This window comes from Rattus norvegicus, chromosome 18 (genome assembly GCF_036323735.1).
Source record: "Rattus norvegicus strain BN/NHsdMcwi chromosome 18, GRCr8, whole genome shotgun sequence".
In the NCBI taxonomy this organism is placed as follows: Eukaryota; Metazoa; Chordata; class Mammalia; order Rodentia; family Muridae; genus Rattus; species Rattus norvegicus.
The window spans coordinates 5,808,493-5,828,888 of NC_086036.1; the positions used below are offsets into that span (position 1 = coordinate 5,808,493).

The following is a 20,396-nucleotide window of genomic DNA, read 5'->3' on the forward strand; positions in this document are numbered from 1 at the left end:
TGGTAGTGCACCATCTGTTTCAATTTTGTGGAATAGTTTGGACAGTATTGGTATGAGGTCTTCTATGAAGGTCTGATAGAATTCTGCACTGAACCCATCTGGACCTGAGCACTTTTTCGTTGGGAAACTTTTAATAACTGCTTGTATTTCTTTAGGAGTTATGGGGTTGTTTAGATGGTTTATTTGTTCCTGATTTAACTTTGGTACCTGGTATCTGTCTAGAAAATTGTCCATTTCCTTCAGATTTTCCAGTTTTGTTGAATATAGGCTTTTGTAGTAGGATCTGATGTTTTTTTTAATTTCTTCAGATTCTGTTGTTATGTCTCCCTTTTCATTTCTGATTTTCTTAATATGGATACTCTCTCTGTGACCTCTGCTTAGTCTGCCTAAAGGTTTATCAATCTTGTAAATTTTCTCAAAAAAACCAGCTCCTGCTTTTGTTGATTCTTTGTATGGTACTTTTCGTTTCTACTTGGTTGATTTCAGCTCTGAGTTTGATTATTTCCTGCCTTCTACTCCTCTTGGGTTTATTTATTTCTTTTTGTTCTAGACCTTTAAGGTGTGCTGACATATGCTCTCTCCTGTTTTCTTTTGCACGCACTCAGAGCTATGAGTTTTCCTCTTAGCACAGCTTTCATTGTGTCCCATAAGTTTGGGAATGTTTTATCTTAATTTTCATTAAATTCTAAGAAGTCTTTAATTTCTTTCTTTCTTTCTTCTTTGACCAAGTTGTCACTGAGTAGAGCATTGTTCAACTTCCATGTATATGTGGGCTTTCTATCATTATTGTTGTTATCGAAGACCAGTCTTAGTGTGTGGTGATCTGATAGAATCCATGGGATTATTTTAATCTTCTTGTATCTGTTGAAGCCTGGTTTTTTTTTTCTTTTTCTTTTTTCTTTTTTTTCGGAGCTGGGGACCGAACCCAGGGCCTTGTGCTTGCTAGGCAAGTGCTCTACCACTGAGCTAAATCCCCAACCCCGAAGCCTGTTTTGTGACAGATTATATGGTCAGTTTTGGAGAAGGTTCCATGAGGTGCTGAGAAGAAGGTATATCCTTTTGATTTAGGATGAAATGTTCTATAAATATCTGTTAAATCCATTTGGTTCATAACTTCTATTAGTTTCTCTACATCTCTGTTTAATTTCTGTTTCCATGATCTGTCCATTGATGAGAGTGGGATGTTGAAGTCTCCTACTATTATTGTGTGAGGGGCAACGTGTGCTTTGAACTTTAGTAAGATTTCTCTTATGTATGTAGGTGCCCTTGCATTTGGAGCATAGATATTTAGGATTGAGAGTTCATCTTGGTGGATTTTTCCTTTAATGAATATGAAGTGTCCTTCCTTATCTTTTTTAATGACTCATGGTTGAAAGTCAATTATATTTGATATTAGAATGGCAACTGTAGCCTGTTTCTTCTGGCTGTTTGCTTGGAAAATTGTTTTCTAGCCATTTACTCTGAGGTAGTGTCTGTCTTTGTCTCTGAGGTGTGTTTCCTGCATGCAGCAAAATGCTGGGTCTTCTTTCTGTATCCAGTCTGTTAGTCTATGTCTTTTTATTGGGGAATTGAGTCCATTGATGTTGAGAGATATTAAAGAATAGTGATTGTCGCTTCCTGTTATTTCCATTGTTAGAGGTGGAATTATGTTTGTCTCTTTTGATTTCATTGCAAAGAAATTATATTCTTGCTTTCTGTACAGTATAGTTTCTCTCCTTGTGTTGAAGTTTTCCATCTATTATCCTTTGTAGGGCTAGATTTGTAGAAAGATATTGCATAAATTTGGTTTTGTCATGGAATATCTTGGTTTCTCCATCAATGTTAATTGAAAGTTTTGCTGGATATAGTAACTTGGGTTGGCATTTGTGTTCTCTTAGGATCTGTATGACATCTGTCCAGGATCTTCTGGCTTTCATAGTCTCTGGTGAGAAGTTTGGTGTGATTCTTATAGGTCTGCCTTTATATGTTACTTGACCTTTTCCCCTTACTGCTTTTAATATTCTTTCTTTATTTGTGCATTTGGGATTTTAACTATTATGTGATGGGAAGAATTTCTCTACTGGTCCAATCTATTTGGAGTTCTGTAGTCTTCTTGTATGTTTATGGGCATCTCTTTCTTTAGATTAGAGAAGTATTCTTCTATAATTTTGTTGAATATATTTACTGGCCCCTTAAGTTGGGAGTCTTCACTTTCTTCTATACCTATTATCCTTAGGTTTGATCTTCTCATTGTGTCCTGGATTTCCTGTATGCTTTGGACTAGGAGTTTTTTGTGTTTTACATTGTCTTTGACACTTGTGTCGATGTTTTCTATGGTATCTTCTGCCTCTGAGATTCTCTTTTCTATCTCTTGTATTCTGTGGGTGATGCTTGTGTCTACGACTCCTCATCTCTTCCTTTGGTTTTCTATACCCGGGATTGTCTCCCTTTGTGCTTTCTTAATTGTTTCTATTTCCATTTTCCATTCCTTCACCTGTTTGGTTGTGTTTTCCTATAATTCTTTCAGGGATTTTTGTGTTTCCTCTCTAAGGGCTTCTACTTGTTTACTTGTGCTTTCCTGCATTTCTCTAAGGGAGTTCTTTATGTCTTTCTTAAAGTCCTCCATCATTGTCAAAAAATGTGATTTCAAATCTAAATCTTGCTTTTCTGGTTTGTTTGGATGTCCAGTATTTTCTTTGGTGGGAGAACTGGGCTCTGATGATGCCAAGTCGTCTTGGTTTCTGTTGATTAGGCTCCTGCGCTTGCCTCTAGCCATTGGGTTGTCTCTGGTGTTTGCTCGTCTTGCTGTTTCTGAGAGTGTCTTGGCCCTGCTGTAGGCCTCTGTGTTAGCACTCCTGTATAACCGTTTTCCTGTTTTCTTTCAGCCTTTCCTGAGAACAGGTGCTCTGCTCTCAGCTGTGGCGGTGCTCCTGGAGACTGTCTTCCTGCTCTAGGCACCGGCAGGAATCAAAGGGTCCTGCCCCTGATTGCTCGTTTAGGTCCTTGCACCCAGCGAGCACAGTTGGCGCTATGCAATTCCCTCTTGGGTCTGGACTGTGGGCAGAGGGTATTCTCCTCTGACTTCTCAGGAGTATCCGCACTTCTGTGGTTCCAGCTCTCTCTCCCACGGGATGTGGGTTCAGGGATCTGTTTGGTGGGATCAGTTCGGACCTGGGTGCAGACCAGAACCAAGGGTACCAGCAACTGTCTGTTCCTATATCCCTCTGTCCAGCAGCACTGTGCAGTTTCCCCTTGGACCAGGGATGTGGGCCGAGGTTTGCAGAGGTGGCAGTCTGTCCTGCGGCCTCAGGATGTCTGCACTCCTGAGTGGTCCACTCTCTTTATCCCCAGTTTGCTCTTTTATAGAACCCAAAACCACCAGCCCAGGGACAGCACCATTCACAATGGGCTGGGTCCTCCTCACTTGATCACTAATTGAGAAAATGCCTTACAGCTGGATCTCCTGAAGGCATTTCCACAACTGAGGCTCCTTTTTCTGCGATAAAGTCAGCTATTTTAAGTTGACACAAAATAGCCAGTACAGGCGCTTGCCACCAAACCTGACCTGACAACATGGATTCTATCCTTGGAACCCACATGGTGGAAGGAAAGAAACAACTCCTGCAAGAAGTCCTCTGACTTCCAAGAATGTGTCATGCTGTGCACGCCCCTATACACATATGTGTTCATAAGTAAATATAATGAGAACATGTCACAAAAAATGTTGATGAGATTGTAAATATGAATCCACACAGACACAGGAGCATGCACCATTAGGAATACCCCAGCACATTAGTTATACATAAGCAAATACACAACAATATGAGAAGTAACTGAGGAAAGGCATTCTGGCAGAGAATTCTACATGTAAACATGAAGAGATAACAAATAACACACAGTGCCAAGCCTTGGAGTTCAGAGAGTGGTGTGCTGTGACCTGGGGTCAGAAATATAATTGAAGAAGATCATGAAAAATGTGGAGAAGGAACTCTCTTGGAGTCCCGCAGACTTTTTACTAAGTCACCTCAAAGACCAGATAACTCTTTGGAAAGTATTCCTATTAAACCAAGGTCCGAGAGGGACTGGGCTAGCAAGAAACAAGGCTGGCCACAGAGGAAGCAACTAGGAGTTTCTGTATTAGTCCTGGAGAGTTCATAAGTGTGTGCAAGAGACACTGGAGATGACAGAAGGCTCCTGACAGACACTTAACAGGCAACATGGGCAGGACTTATTGATTTAGATAAGAGTGAGAGAGAGGAAAGAGACGCTCATAGCTCCTACTTTCTCAGGACCTTAAGGTCCAGGAAATACTGTCACTTACTACTCCTGACAGAAAAGCATCCCTTTAGATTGGAGAAGCTTGCTTTTAAGGTCAGTGAACTTGAAGAAACCATGGCATGAATTGATATGAAAGTGGACACTGGAAGTCTAGGGGTCAAAGGCATATCGTCACTCCAGCATCAACCAGGTGGAGAATGGTGTTATGAGTCAAGATAATATATTAAGAGAAGCAGCATCTGGGGAAGAAGGGGCATCAGTTCTCATGAATTCCAATTTGAATAGCTTCTGTTGAGAAGCATCTTTTCTTTTCAGACAAAGACTCCCATAAGAAGTTTATTAAGTGGATCTATGGCTCCAAGGAGAGTTTTAGGATTGAGATATGTAAGATCACAGCATCAGTCACAGTTGAAGTCACAAACAAGACCGAAAGCACCCATAGCTAATCTTAAGAAGCTTATCAAACTGGATCAAAATCAAATTCCACAAACAACACTCAGTCCACTGGCCAATAAGTGGTAACCAAAAACTTCTGGTGCCAGACAACCTGAATGAGATGCCTGGGGAGGAACTGTGAGTAAAACTGTTTAGTGTCAGGTCAAACATGTGATACTTGGGGACTCAGATGTCAGCCTGTCTGCATAATGTGACATGGAGCTGGACTTGGGTTGGGACCACCAAGAAGAGCTATAGAACTTTTTACAGATGCACAGAATAGTTTGTTCAATATCTTGGTTTGCTTTCAATTGCTGTAACAAAGACCATGCCCAGAGGCAGCTTGGGGAGCAAAGGCATTATTTCATCTTACAGCCTGCAGTCCACCATGAAGGGAAACCAAAGTGGGAGCTCAAGGCAGAAACTAAAGCAGAACATAGAAGCTTGCTCCTTGTGTCTTACTAAGCCTGCCTTTTTCTACAACCCAAACATCCTACCCAAAGGTGGCACTATCTCTTGTAAGGTAATCCCTCACAGATTAATCATTAACCAAAAGAATGCCTTATAGCAGTGGTCCTCAACTTTCTTAATGCTGTGACCCTTTAATACAGTTCCTCATGTTATGATGACCCCCAAACATAAAATTATAACCATAGTTTTGCTAGTTATAAATTGTAATGTAAAAACATGTAGGATATCTGAGCTGTGACCTCTATGGGGGTAGTAACCCACAGATTGAGAACCACTGCCCTATTGCCTTTTCCACAGACCAATCTGTTGGGTAGTTTCCCAATTGAGAATCAAAGCTACATCTAGGTTTGTATCAAGTTGAAAAAAAAATAGCCAGTACCATGGCAAATTAAAGGGTTTCCTGAATATTCACTAAAAACTACCTTAAGGTAAGCTTTAAATGTGAGTTAACTGGGCAAAAAGAGAACACACGTATTTCAGGTGTGAGAAATAGGATATGTTAGATACCTGAGGCAAAGAGGATGGCAACATATCCCAGGACGAGAAACAAGCCAATGGGAAAGCAGAAACATGTGGGAACATGGCTAATTATCAAGTCAAGAAAGAAAGCACCTTGTTTGGTAAAACAGAAATACAGAATCCATACTACCTGAGGGCTAGGTCCATTATTTACAACACAAACCTCAGTTCCTAAGGGAAGAGCAAACACAGAAAGTACAGATACATTCCAGAGACAAATAAAATCAACACGAGTAACTTCTTTGAATTCCAGTGACCCCTAGTTCTACAAAGGCGTGCTCCTCATAAAGAAGTTGGGAACCAACCCCCAAGATAGCTTTGGATATTGAACCTAGCTGGCAATGTGATTTACTACAGAAGACTATGCTGTTTCCACAAGCCCTTAATTGCCTGTGTACTTGATTCACTCAAGGTTCAGGAATAAAAACTATTACAATTATTTTCCTCCTCAAATCCAGAAGGGGTGTGTGCACTCACTCTGGACCCTGTAGCTTTCTGATTTCTTTGCCATCAATCCCCAAACTCTAATGGGACCCAACTATTAAAACATAAGCTATCATCTATAGTCACTTTCAAGAAAACCAACCCCCAAGATGGAAACCGCAGAATGCCAACCAAAATAATTAACACAGCCACAGAAATTCCCATTCCTGTTGCTTCCAAGAGTGCGTGTAGCCTTTTCACAATAATTGCTCAAGTCTTAGCTACCCTGCGTACAATGAACCCACTGGAGTCAAAGGTGATAGCTGTTATACTTCTACAAAAAGCTTATACACTGTTGAAGGCATTCAAAAATTGTTTATGAATGAGGAAAAGTAGGAAATAAGACAATGTTTCATGCCCTCCAGTTTCTGTAAAGTTCCACAAGGTCTCTTTCAACTACTGCTTACTGAGGACATTGTGTCAGCATCTTGTTCCTCATGATTCCACATAGACTAGCTGCATCTCTCTCATGCTGTACTGCTAGGCAATGCTGGGATCTATAAATTGTCCATAGATGATTCTAAAGAGTGACAAGCTCCAAAGAGCAAAGTATGAGTTGGCTGGTACTTCCCGATATCCTCGGTGCAAAGCCTCAGTGGCTGGAAAATAGCAGAACCTATTGTAATGAGATGCTTAAGATTAACCCTAAAGTATGCCCTGAAATATCGTGGCGGCACTGTGGATGCTAATTGCCATCTAAAAGCACTACTGGAGTCTAAGTGCTGGTATCAGACAAGGGTGCGTTCTGTCAAATGTAGTTTGGCCCATAATTGAAAGGATCATTAAAAATTTACTTAATGGGATACAAGAAACACCTTAGATGACAAAAGGTGTGTTTGAATCTCCAGCCATTGTCAATGGTGCCTCACTGAGCGAGATACACCAGGGTCTAGGTAGGAAAGAATGGATTTGAAGTCGAAAGTTCAGACAGCGTTCAGTTAGCGTTCCAAACCAAAGCCACCCGATTTTCAGCCATGTCAAGCACGCTGTGATGAAGCATTGGCTGTCCCCACATTTCCCGCCCAACAAATGTACCTACAAATCTACATCTTATGAATATTTCATCCAGCTGCAAATTTGAAAATAATCACTAGTCTCTGAATTATTGAACTGTTTTTGCCAAAGTCTTAAATTATTTTTCCTGTAATAAAATAAAATGTATTCGGTGGGAAGCAAGAGTCCAAAAAGGCGAATAGCAACCCGAGTTCTAACAGCTCAGATTCCAGCCGCGCTGATTTTCTTTACGACATAAGTGGTCCACTTGGCTGATAGCAGCAGAGACTTGGGTCAATACTGTCATTCCCGCCTGGCAGTGCTGTAGACTCCATGCATTCTCTCTTGAATTAACTTGACCACAGGCTATTTTTTGCAGGCTATAATGAAGAAATTGGCCAAAGTTCCTGCAAGAGGTATAATGTTGATGTGAATTCTTTAAAGCATATAAGTAAGCTTTTAAGACTAGAAAGGTCATGGTGAACAAAGCAAATGTCTTTCCTGTATTATTTATAGAAAGAAAGAAATCCAAATCTGGGAAGAACAGTAGTAACAGGTCAGGGACTGATAGGCTTCAGAGGTGACCATGTGAGAGGCCACCCTTCATTGAGAAGATCAGTGGATTGTGACAGGTGCTATGTCCTATGTGTATCCATGTATGTATGTATATATGTATGTATGTATGTATGTATGTATGCATGTATGATGTATGTGTGTCTATGTTCATTGGTATATTTGTGTGAATTGTACTTTGTGTGTGAACATATGATAAACTACTAGTAGTAAAACATTACCACAGTGTATGAGGGGTGCTGGAAACTCACCCAAGAATAGTGTGTTTAATACTAGAAAAGATAACAACAAAATCCTAGTAAAAAGAAAAGTCAGCATAATCCCATGACAGTGAGAGGGAATTCGGAAAGGGGCTTCCCCAAGAAATAGAGGGTTTGTGTTGACGTCCAAAAGTGTGGCTGTGCCAGCTGTACTGTAAAATGGTCTCTACAGTTATTCATGTCCTGTATCATGCCCTCCTATCTGAGAAGAGAAGCCAGCCAAGCTGTACCCAGAATGCTGCCCTATAGATCCTGCTGTAACATACCCATGCTGTTGGAAATGCCACATCTATGGTATCATTACAAAGCAGTAAGGAGTCAATATATATGCCAAGGACTTTGAAAAGTTGCCTTTTTCCCTTAAGAGAGTCTCCATTACACAGTGTAGTCACTATATACATGCACTGTAAAATACATCTAAGGAAACTTCACAGGGATCCAATAAGAGCCAGATTTTATGACAAGATATGAGGGAGCCATGAACCATAGAAGAAGCAATAGCACTCTTGGTAGGAGCTCCATGTACCCACCAAGGAGAATGAATTCTGATTTCCTAAAGAAACAGTAACAATTTATATTCTGTGGAACATAAAAGAAAATGGAGACAGGGTAATGAGTGGATGTAATTAGTCAGTTGTAGATTAGAAGGTACTTTGGATCTCTGCTCCCAAACCCCATGGGAGAGAGACCTCACCGCCTGAACAGGTGGGTACTCCTGAGGCTGCAGAGCGGAGGAGACCACCAACACTGCCCACCCCTGCCCACATCCCTGGCCCAAGAGGCAACTGTATAAGGCCTCTGGGTTCCCGTAGGGGAGGGCCCGGGAGCGGCAGGACCCCTGCGCCTGAGACACCGCCGGAACCTGAAGGAAACAGACCGGATAAACAGTTCTCTGCACCCAAATCCCGTGAGAGGGAGAGCTAAACCTTCAGAGAGGCAGACACGCCTGGGAAACCAGAAGAGACTGCACTCTGTGCACATCCAGATGCCAGAGGAAAACACCAAACGTCATCTGGAACCCTGGTGCACGGAGGCTCCCGGAAAGAGCGGCGCAGATCTTCCCGGTTGCTGCCACAGTGGAGAGGACTTGGGCAGTACCCCACGAGCAAACTTGAGCCTTGGAGCCGCAGGTAGGACCAACTTTTCCCCTGCAAGAAACCTGCCTGGTGAACTCAAGACACAGGCCCACAGGAACAGCTGAAGACCTGTAGAGAGGAAAAACTACACGCCCGAAAGCAGAACACTCTGTCCCCATAACTGGCTGAAAGAAAACAGGAAAACAGGTCTACAGCACTCCTGACACACAGGCTTATAGGACAGTCTAGCCACGGTCAGAAATAGCAGAACAAAGTAACACTAGAGATAATCTGATGGCGAGAGGCAAGCGCAGGAACCCAAGCAACAGAAACCAAGACTACATGGCATCATCGGAGCCCAATTCTCCCACCAAAGCAAACACGGAATATCCAAACACACCAGAAAAGCAAGATCTAGTTTCAAAATCATATTTGATCATGATGCTGGAGGACTTCAAGAAAGACATAAAGAACTCCCTTAGAGAACAAGTAGAAGCCTACAGAGAGGAATCGCAAAAATCCCTGAAAGAATTCCAGGAAAACACAATCAAACAGTTGAAGGAATTAAAAATGGAAATAGAAGGGCTGGAGAGATGGCTCAGCGGTTAAGAGCACCCGACTGCTCTTCCAGAGGTCCTGAGTTCAATTCCCAGCAACCACATGGTGGCTCACAACCATCTGTAAGGAGACCCGATGCCCTCTTCTGGTGTGTCTGAAGACAGCTACAGTGTACTTATATATAATAAATGAATAAATAAATCTTTAAAAAAAATGGAAATAGAAGCAATCAAGAAAGAACACATGGAAACAACCTTGGACATAGAAAATCAAAAGAAAAGACAAGGAGCTGTAGATACAAGCTTCACCAACAGAATACAAGAGATGGAAGAGAGAATCTCGGGAGCAGAAGATTCCATAGAAATCATTGACTCAACTGTCAAAGATAATGTAAAGCAGAAAAAGCTACTGGTCCAAAACATACAGGAAATCCAGGACTCAATGAGAAGATCAAACCTAAGGATAATAGGTATAGAAGAGAGTGAAGACTCCCAGCTCAAAGGACCAGTAAATATCTTCAACAAAATCATAGAAGAAAACTTCCCTAACCTAAAAAAAGAGATACCCATAGGCATACAAGAAGCCTACAGAACTCCAAATAGATTGGACCAGAAAAGAAACACCTCCCGTCACATAATAGTCAAAACACCAAACGCACAAAATAAAGAAAGAATATTAAAAGCAGTAAGGGAAAAAGGTCAAGTAACATATAAAGGCAGACCTATCAGAATCACACCAGACTTCTCGCCAGAAACTATGAAGGCCAGAAGATCCTGGACTGATGTCATACAGACCCTAAGAGAACACAAATGCCAGCCCAGGTTACTGTATCCAGCAAAACTCTCAATTAACATTGATGGAGAAACCAAGATATTCCATGACAAAACCAAATTTACACAATATCTTTCTACAAATCCAGCACTACAAAGGATAATAAATGGTAAAGCCCAACATAAGGAGGCAAGCTATACCCTAGAAGAAGCAAGAAACTAATCGTCTTGGCAACAAAACAAAGAGAATGAAAGCACACAAACATAACCTCACATCCAAATATGAATATAAAGGGAAGCAATAATCACTATTCCTTAATATCTCTCAATATCAATGGCCTCAACTCCCCAATAAAAAGACATAGATTAACAAACTGGATACGCAATGAGGACCCTGCATTCTGCTGCCTACAGGAAACACACCTCAGAGACAAAGACAGACACTACCTCAGAGTGAAAGGCTGGAAAACAACTTTCCAAGCAAATGGTCAGAAGAAGCAAGCTGGAGTAGCCATTCTAATATCAAATAAAATCAATTTTCAATTAAAAGTCATCAAAAAAGATAAGGAAGGGCACTTCATATTCATCAAAGGAAAAATCCACCAAGATGAACTCTCAATCCTCATCTTCGGTTGGTTTATATACAAGTGTGCAATTTCTAGGCTTGAAAGTAAAATGATGCTATCTGGTGCTGGATAGAGGAGCCTTATTTTTTATTATGGCAGCTTGCTATTTTTGTAACATGGTGATTTGGTTGAACACAATAAAGTACAGTAGTAACTGATCTCCCCTTCTTCCTGGATGAGTGAGGAAATGATTAAATGTTGATGTCAGCATCCTTGAGCATATTCAGATGAGCTTCTGCTTCTGTTGAAAAGGATGCTGTGTTTGATTGTGGTCCGAAGCTTTGAAGCACTACTTGGCATCTCCTTCCTTGGAGGTCTCACTGTTTAAACATAACAGATTTGATAGCTTGTTGGTAAGGTGAGGTCCAGCTTGTCTCCACTAGGTCATCTTCATGTGAATCCGGTGGTTATACGGTTTTGTTCTAGGGATATTTCATTTTTTTAATAACGGTTTTAGCTGACATTCATGGAGAGAATGAATCCTTAGAACTGTGCCACTAGTGAAAGGAAATCCTATCTAGAGTATGTTTCTTTACAAAGCTGTGTCACACCATCCTTTGGGCCCTCTGCTGGAAAAGTAGAATCAAGTCTCAAATAATGCCTTTTAAATTGTATCCTCTAGTATTATAGATGTAGGACAGTACTGTATCATACCTTTGTGGATGTAAAATAGCTTATACCTGCTTTATGATACGTAGTAGTGACCGTGCTTTATCAGAGCTGTTTTTAATGATGTTGCTCAGAATGTTTTCTTTCCAGATGATGATTGAGAAGCTAATTTAAAAAAAAATGGTGCCAGGTACCACAAGAGTAACAGAACTGTGCTGTTTTCTCCGGTTTTGTTTTTTTACTTTTTTTTTTTTAATGGAATGTGCTGGATGTCTCTACAGTTTTGTTCAGATGACTGCAGAACCTGGAAAAGCTGTTGCTGCTGTTGATGCATAACACACTGCTATTATTGGTCTTTTTATATAAATATAAATATATATACAGATATATAATTTGAATTTTTTGAAACTTTAGCTGTGCTGTCAACTTTGGAAAAAAGTATCCCCTTTTACTGTGTTGAGTTGGCACTGTACAGAAATTAACAGCCATATTGGTCTAGAAATGTTGAACTTAAGTTTTTTCCATTTGTACAGGGGTAACACACTGTATTAAATATGTAAGGTCTTATCTACGTGGGTTTGATTACAAAAACTAATAAAGTATTCTCTAAATTTAAAAAAAATAAGATAAAAAAAGAAGGTACTTTGGAGGAAAATAAATTCATAGATTTGGACTAAAGTCTCAGGTTTTTCTTTACTACTTTGACTAATATATTGAGTCTCTATGTACTCATTTGAACCATTGAAATAATAGACCCTAAGGATGTTGAGAAAGTGGGCAAAATAGAGAAAAGTTGGGCCTGAAATATATATGAAGTACTCAATAAATATTAATTTTCTTTCTCTTTGAGTCATAAGGATAATACATCTTGAGATATAGTTAGATGGATGGATAGGTGAATGGGTAGATAGATGAATAGATGAATAGTAATATATAGGTAGATAATAGATGATAGATAATATTTGATAGATATAGATAGGTAATAGATAGATAGATAGATAGATAGATAGATAGATAGATAGATCAATTCCAAATGTGTTCCATGAAATCTAGAAGGTCCAAAAATGAAGACCTGATTATATGTATGGATGGGTAAATACAGCAAGAAGGCAGAGTGACTACTTGGAGTATCTTCCAATAAGGTCAATATATGTAAGCAAATGAAAAAGATGGGACAGTTGTACTACCGAAGGAGGAGGAAAAGGAAGATGAGTCAAAGGGCATTTCAAAAAGGAACACAGAGGCCATGAGCTGAGTTTAGCATGGCAAAAGTGCTGAGACAAAAATAAAATAAAGTCAGGTCATACAGAATCCAAGTGATGCACTTCAGGGGAGCTAGGACTCCAGTTTGGACTATGCATCAAGAGTCTGTTTCAAAATAAAACTTTCTATGCTATGTTTGAAACAGAGGTGAGAGTAAAATGAGAGGATGTTGTCTTTATTTAGAAAGATGCCACAACAGTATCAGGAGGTGTAAAACAAACTGTGTGTGCCTTATAATCATCTTCACCAAGGAGGGTGATCAGTAAGCAGAAAGGGAAGAGTAAACACAATTAGAGCACCAAGACTATGGGATGAGAGGAAAACTCTGCCTTGGCTCAGGTAATTGCCCTCAGGAGAAAGAATCTGCAAATACAGTTGGAGAGCCATTGTCAGTAATTCCTGAATAATCCCTCAGAAGGAGAGAGACCAACAAGCTGCAAACGGGTAAAAACAACTGTAATTCTTAAGTAGCACACATTTTCCAATAAAACCAATGGCCAACCAAACTCTCTAATGATAACACAGTAGATCATTGCTGAGTGCTTTGAGAGGAAAACCATTGTCACTAGAGCTAAGATGGACTCTCTTAGAGGAAATTCAGCCAAGCCAGCCTTATTCGTTTCCTAAGAAAGTGATTTCATGATAAGGTAGGAGGTGGTGAAGGCAAACCTACAAAATCTATGAATGAAAATGGAGAGGACTTTTACAGCTTGAGCTTAGAAAAACGGCTAGAGGGAAATTCTGTGCTCAAGATGACTATGAGATGTTAAAATCACTGTAGTGTCTCCCGGTCTTCAGCTGGGGTGTGTAAGGAAGCTCTCTGAGCACTCAGATGAGAAACTGGCAACCCCTCATTTGTGCTTATATCAAGCATCTGTATCTCTACTATTGTTGGGGTGTCAGATGTATTGCAATTTTCTGGATAACTGTCCATCTCTCTAGCAGACTGTGAAACTCACTGAGTCAGAGTCAAGTTATAGATCTAACAGGTACCCTAAAAATATTTGCCAGTGAAAAGCATGAGTACACAGAAGAATCATAAAAAGAATTGTTTCAATACAAGAAAAAGTATTATAATGAGGAAACGTTGGGAATTCCTCGAGACTAATAAATTAGTTGTTCTGAAAGTATTTGAGAAAAGCCTGAGCCTGGGTTGTCATTAGGTATTGTACCTGGTTCAATGCATTGACTTCTGAACACCCTTCGAACTCCAGCCACAACATATCACCTTTTATTATGAGATGAAGTTGAGTAGTAAGGAATTCAAGATCCACTGCCTCAAAATTCCAGAAGAAAAGTATCTATGCAGGACAATGAGCTTTGGAAATCTAGCTTATTATTTATTTTCTTATTATTTCATTCATTTTTGCTGTTTCCTGTCTTGCCCAGAAGAGGGCTTTCAACAATAGTTGATAAATGTTGCTAAAGTAATGATCACAGTAAAACAGTTCGTTTCTTAAGTACAAGAACCATTAGAACAGTCAGTCCAACAACTGTAGTTTACAGGAGAAAGAAAACAGCTCTCAGGCTCAGAGGGATATTCAAATGTCCCCTAGCTGGGGTATCTCAAATGTCACCTAGCACTTATGGGCAGGACCAAGCCGTAACATATCTTCATGCAATTTCCAGCATTCGATGTTGCCCTGAGGATAATATAGAGACACCCGGAAACAGAGAACCTTAGCTTCCACAACAGTGAAAGTATGCTAGACACCAGAAGAATCTCTGTAGTCTAAAACAGAAGGGTAGACAATAACTTCAATGATTTCCAGGGGAAAAAAATCAAACAAGATAACACATAGAACAGGAGGGAAAGAAAATCAGCCTTCATCCTACTCATTGAACATGGTCGGGTTCCCAAAATCACAGAAAGACAAAATAGTGATAATAATGTGTTTTTAAGTTTTGACCTGAAAATACAGCTTTAAGTATACTTAAAGGACTGAGTGAAGTCACTAAAATTCAGTGACTGATCCTACATCATCATCAAAATTAGACAAGTGAATGGTAGTATATCCTTTCTCTATGTATTCCACATACACATTCTGAGCATGTACACACACACACACACACACACACACACACACACACACACATCTATGTAAATAAGCCCAATATGACTGCACATTTGAGATTCCTATCTTATTTCTATCTGTTGGTCTACATGGATGTAAATAATTCACCACAGAACCATCAACCCAACAGGAGTTTGCATTCTGCAGCTGCCATTCAGAGGTACAGAATGGCCAGAAACTTGTTCTAGCCACAGCTCTGGAATGGCAAGCACTCTTAGTTCCTTTGGTTGATGAAATGGCAACTGAGCTGCCACGTTTATCATTTTGAAGCATCTTCAGCAAATGCCCATGGGGTGGAGGTCATGTTATGATCTGTGAGGAACAGTCCCACCATCAAGAAGACCCTATGCACACACCACATGTTCTGGTAACTGCTCCATTATGGGTATTTCTTATCCCATTTGAGTTCAAACAAGAGGGGATTGGGCTTACCAGAGGAGGTAATGCTGGCCATGGCTGAATAGACTAAAAGCAAACCATGTTCCGTTTGCAAGGAATGGTGGTCTGGTAGAGCCATGGTAGCTCATGGGGAGCTGGGGATTTGGAACCTTGGCGGGGTTGTTTGTTTGTTTGTTTGTTTGTTTGTTTGTTTGGACAGGTATAGAAATAACAGATTTTTCCATTCCTTCCATCCTCGTGGTCATTACCTTATTTTGGCTCTCATTGATGCTCTGGAAAGAGGACTGCCCCTCTCCCCCTACAATTTATTTTTTCCAGTCTAAGAGATTTACCTTCCCAAAGTGTAAATGTGATCATTGTTTCCTGCTCTTCATTTGGAAGTGAAATCCAGACTTCTAAGTAGATGTGTCACATCTTGGTCTTTAGCCTTTCTGATGGGACTACCTGCCTCTTTCCACCTCCCAAGTTCAAGTGCAGTGACAGAATTTCTCCCCATGCTCTCTAGCACTCTGCCTCCCCATGCTAGAATATTTATACACCCCTTTGCCTCAAGTGCCTTCCTATAAGGAAAGACACGACCTGTGCTTGGAGACTCTCACACAGAGCCTTTTCTTACACAACTGTGAAGCCGTTCTTCATATTCCTCACCCTTTCCACAAATGTCCCTCGCACCCATCCTTGCATTGCGTTGGACTGTTGCTGTCACTTTCCTACCCAGGAGAGCAAACACATCTCAGTTCTTTTGGGTTTACCATGACCTTTCAAGACTATACTCTGCCTGGAAATAAATGAAACAAAACCCAAACCACCTTCTTAGAGACTGGTGAGGCAATAGTTAGATCCTTCTCTCTTCACATTAAAGTTTGAAAACATTGTTACTTTGGTTTCTTGTTCAGACTTAGCATCGCCTTATTTCTGAACAAAGAAGCATGTTTCTCTCCCCTTCTTTATACCTCTTTCATAGACAGCCCTTGCCTACAAACTCCCTGTTGGTTCAAGGCCATGGTCTCCAAAAGCAAGAGATAGGTAAGACCCTAAATGCAAAGATGAGCCCCAAGTCCTGTGGAGACTTACCGTAGTATGAAATGCCCAATTACTACAAGTTACAAACATTTCTGTTGGAAATAATCTGTGTATGTCTGATGTGTCTGGTGAAATTCAAGTCCGAAAGCTGAAGGCAATTATTTGAAGGCTTATCTTATTGTGTACCCACTTCAAAGAAGGCTGTGTGTGTGTGTGTGTGTGTGTGTGTGTGTGTGTGTGTGTGTGTGTGTGTGTGCGCGCGCACGCGCGCGCACTGAAGCTGTCTTGTCTTCAGGCACAATGGAAGATGAAATCAGATCAGATCCCAGATGGTTGTGAGCCAGCATGCAGAGTATGGGAATTGAACTTAGGACCTCTGGATGAGCAGCCAATACACTTAACTGCTGAGCCATCTCTCCAGCCCAAAAAGGCAATTTTAAGCCTACAAGCACGATCGTCTATTCCTGGGATATGCCACTGTGGGGAACAGGAGAAGCAAGAGTATCAGCGTGTGGCTAGTTCCCAAGAGTTCTGGCCCCTTGTCTATAAGGAACCAGATGAGCTGAAGCTGAAGACTGTGAATAGTTCCTGTTTTTATCAAGTGACCTGGTCCAGAATCCCTCCATCATTTAAAGCAACGTGTATTAGGGAAGGAAGAAAATATACATGAGATTCTGCCATAAATAAAATTCTCAAGTTAAGTCATCTCACAGCTGTCTCACAGAATGTCAAAAACACATTGAGGAATCAATGGTTCTAAAGGTGAAATGACTTTTGTAGAAGACAGATCCAATACTATAAAGTAATACATACATACATACAAACATGCATATACACGCATGCATACATACATACACAAATTACATGCACACATCAGAAACATATACATACATGAATACACATAGGCTCATATATACATGTACATGTATACACACACTCATATATATATACACAAATGCACAAACATATGCACACATATATGTAAATGTATATTCTATATAAATACATTACTTTTCATTTCACACACATATGTAAATGAAATGGAAAACGCGGTGAGAAGGCCATCAGCACCCTCATATTTCATGGTCATGGGTTTGTGTTGCTGCAGGTTAATTGGCCCAATACGGATTTCATCACGTGTATTCTAAGTAAGACTGTCCAAGTCGCAGGGAGTTTCCCTTCAGCTCACTGTGAAGAGAACCCTTTGAGGTAGCAGTACAGGAAACTCTGGTACACATCAAAAAGCAATCAGCAAACTCTTTGGGTGAATCTAGCAAGATAATTTAGATGGTTCTTAATCAAGATTATGAAAGCATAATCAAATGATTTCATGTTTGTTGTTGACTTGCGAAGAATGGAAATTACTCTCCACATAGAAAATGTGGACACTCCTGCATAAAACAAGAGATCAGTGTACGCATGAGACACAAGCGTGTGTGAGTGTACACACACGTACACACACTGAAGAAACCTTTCCTGCAACCTGTCCCCAGCTCTTGCATTTAAAAACAATTATCATTTCTTTCAAGATGCCGTAAGGATTCTTGTTTAATGAACTGGCTGGATATGCGTAGCTTGGCATCCGAAAGCAGCTGTAACCAACCATTGCAGACAAATCTCCCCTGCCTTGGTCCTACAGGAGAAGGCAGAGGAGTCTTAGCAGCTCGCTAGCAGGCCATGTGTCATCAGTGACCACTGGGACTCAGCACAGCCATGGATCCGCACAGCCAAATGATTGTGCATTCGTGGCCTTTTCTAATCCATTTGAAATAAACCTGATATTTATCTATGTCCAATCATCCAGTCTGCGAGTGTACATGCAGAAGGGTAAAATCGCCCTGTAGTCTTGGGCACACTACCCAAGCATCCCCTTCCAGGAAAGATGACAAGAGAGATTCTGCTGAAGGACAGAGGTCCCAGAGGGTTTTTTTCACCCCAGACCCTTCTAGTACGTTCTCCCAAGCCACACTTTATTTCTCCCACTATGCCGCCAAGGCTGATTACTGGCTCTGTTAAAAAATTAAATGGACCTTTCCTAGTCCATCTTGAAAATCATGTGCTTGGTAGCAATTTGGTCACCAGCAAGCTGGCCTCTATTGTTGGGAAATTCAGAGTTGCATCACGGTGACTTGATGGAAGCCACAGTTAGAGTGGCTTTCACCCAGCACCATGTGGCATCTGCCTTACTGCAGAATTACGAAGTTGTTGTCTGTGCACACAATTTTAGCATTTCTGCTTTCTATGTCATCTTACTTACAAGAAACTCCCAGCTGTTATAATTTGTCTCATCCATTGCTCCCTTGTAGAACCAGCCTTTGTTCCTTTTCTGCAGTGCCAGGGACTTGCTGGGCTTCACCTGATGTGATTTGTCCAAGCATTAATAATGCATCTTCAAGATGCAAGATGCATGAATTCCTTTAGTAACAGATCTGCTGGCAGAGGGCTGCATGGTATTGTACAGCTTTGCTGGGGGAAAATAAAAAGTAAATAAATAAAAGGAAGGTGAGGGACAAAAGGAAGGTCATGAGCCTCAGAGGGACAGCGGTTATCCTGGGAAGCCACGCCACCGGTGTGTGGCGACGGCAAAGGCACAAGTAGATAACAATTTTTAGATCATCAATTTCCATTTTTAAAAGAAAGCTTTTTACCAAATCTGAAACTCCTCCCCGGAGAGGACAGAGGCTTGAACACACAGCTGGCAGTTCCTGAAGTCCTGGAACCTGGCAGCTCTCAGAGCTTATCTGGTGTACAGCAAGGGCTAGCCTCCAGTCGTCGGTGCTTCTGTCTGTGGACATCGGGCCCTACTCTAGCACACACACACACACACACACACACACACACACTTTACTTCACTGTTGGTATGTATAGATATGTAAATATGAGTACAGTTCCCCTCAGAGGCCAGAAGAGGGAGTCAGATCCTCTGGAGCTAGTTACAGTGCTTTGTGAGTCCCCCAACCTGGACCAACCTCATGTCCTCTATACGCGTTCCTGAGCCTCCTCTCCTGCCGCTTTGCTGGTCTTGGTACTGTCACCCACACACATGCTTTCTATCTCACATTTTGTGGAACCTCTGTCTTCAGGCTGTCTTATGGCCACATATAAGTTACTTCCCCCCATGATCTTGAGGCGTGGACCAGAGTTTGTCTCTTCAAGAGATAATTAAAAGCAAAGCTGTGGCAAGCCTCTCCCACTTGACTTGAAAGCACACGTGCAGGGCTTCTCTGCCTCCCATCTCTACAGTGGCAGTTTGGACAACTGAAGACAGAACAGGGAACCCAGGCAGACATAAGCAGACGCTTGATTCGTGTAGCCAAGAAACGCTGTGGGGTGATACTCCTGCTTCCAAATGGAGCTTCTAAGTCAAGCCAAGCACTACTGCCCACCTCCAGCCTCTGAGGTGTCCTGAAACAATGGATTTACTATATAATGTGGAAATCGAGAAGTTCTCCTGGAAACAGCAGCCTGTGCAGGGGATTATTTTAACTTCCCACTTCTATGAGGAGTCCTGACAAGACCTGTCAATATACGACCAAGCCAGACTCTCCACAAGGTCCTTATCCTAGGTCCACCTGATTCCTACGTCCATTCTCGCCACTATGGTCTCTTCCCCTCCATACCCCCCCCCCCAAGAAAATCTCATTTAATCAATAACATTTGCTTTCAGGGCAGCTCTCCTTTACTGCTGTTCCATCTCTGTCTGGGTTACCATAGCAACCACTCTCAGAGCAGTGTGATACTCAGTTTATACATTTCAGCCCTGTCACATGACTGACTACCTGCTTTTACTTTAATCATTGCTGGAGGGAACACTCAAAAAGTGGCCGCTTCCTGCTTCCTGTTGCAGTCCCAGCAAACTGCTACGGTGTTTCGCATTTCCTTCTCCCTCTCAGAAAGCATGTGTTAACTGTGCTCCCTTCCAAAGCAGAGGGAAAGGAAGGCTGCGGGGGAGTTCAGAGACCCAAACTTCTGGAATTAGCAGAGCCCTCCAAGCCCTACAGCCAAA

At 41.3% G+C, this 20,396-nt stretch overlaps 1 protein-coding gene across 1 annotated transcript in view; it reads right to left on the reverse strand.

Moving 5' to 3' along the window:
• Positions 1-19,968, reverse strand: part of LOC120098206 (uncharacterized) — a 46,546-nt gene extending 26,578 nt beyond the window's left edge. The window contains exon 1 of the mRNA XM_039097309.2: positions 18,648-19,968. The gene's annotated coding sequence lies outside the window, so the exon portion shown is untranslated. The remainder of the gene's footprint in view (positions 1-18,647) is intronic.
• Between the last annotated feature and the right edge of the window lie 428 nt (positions 19,969-20,396).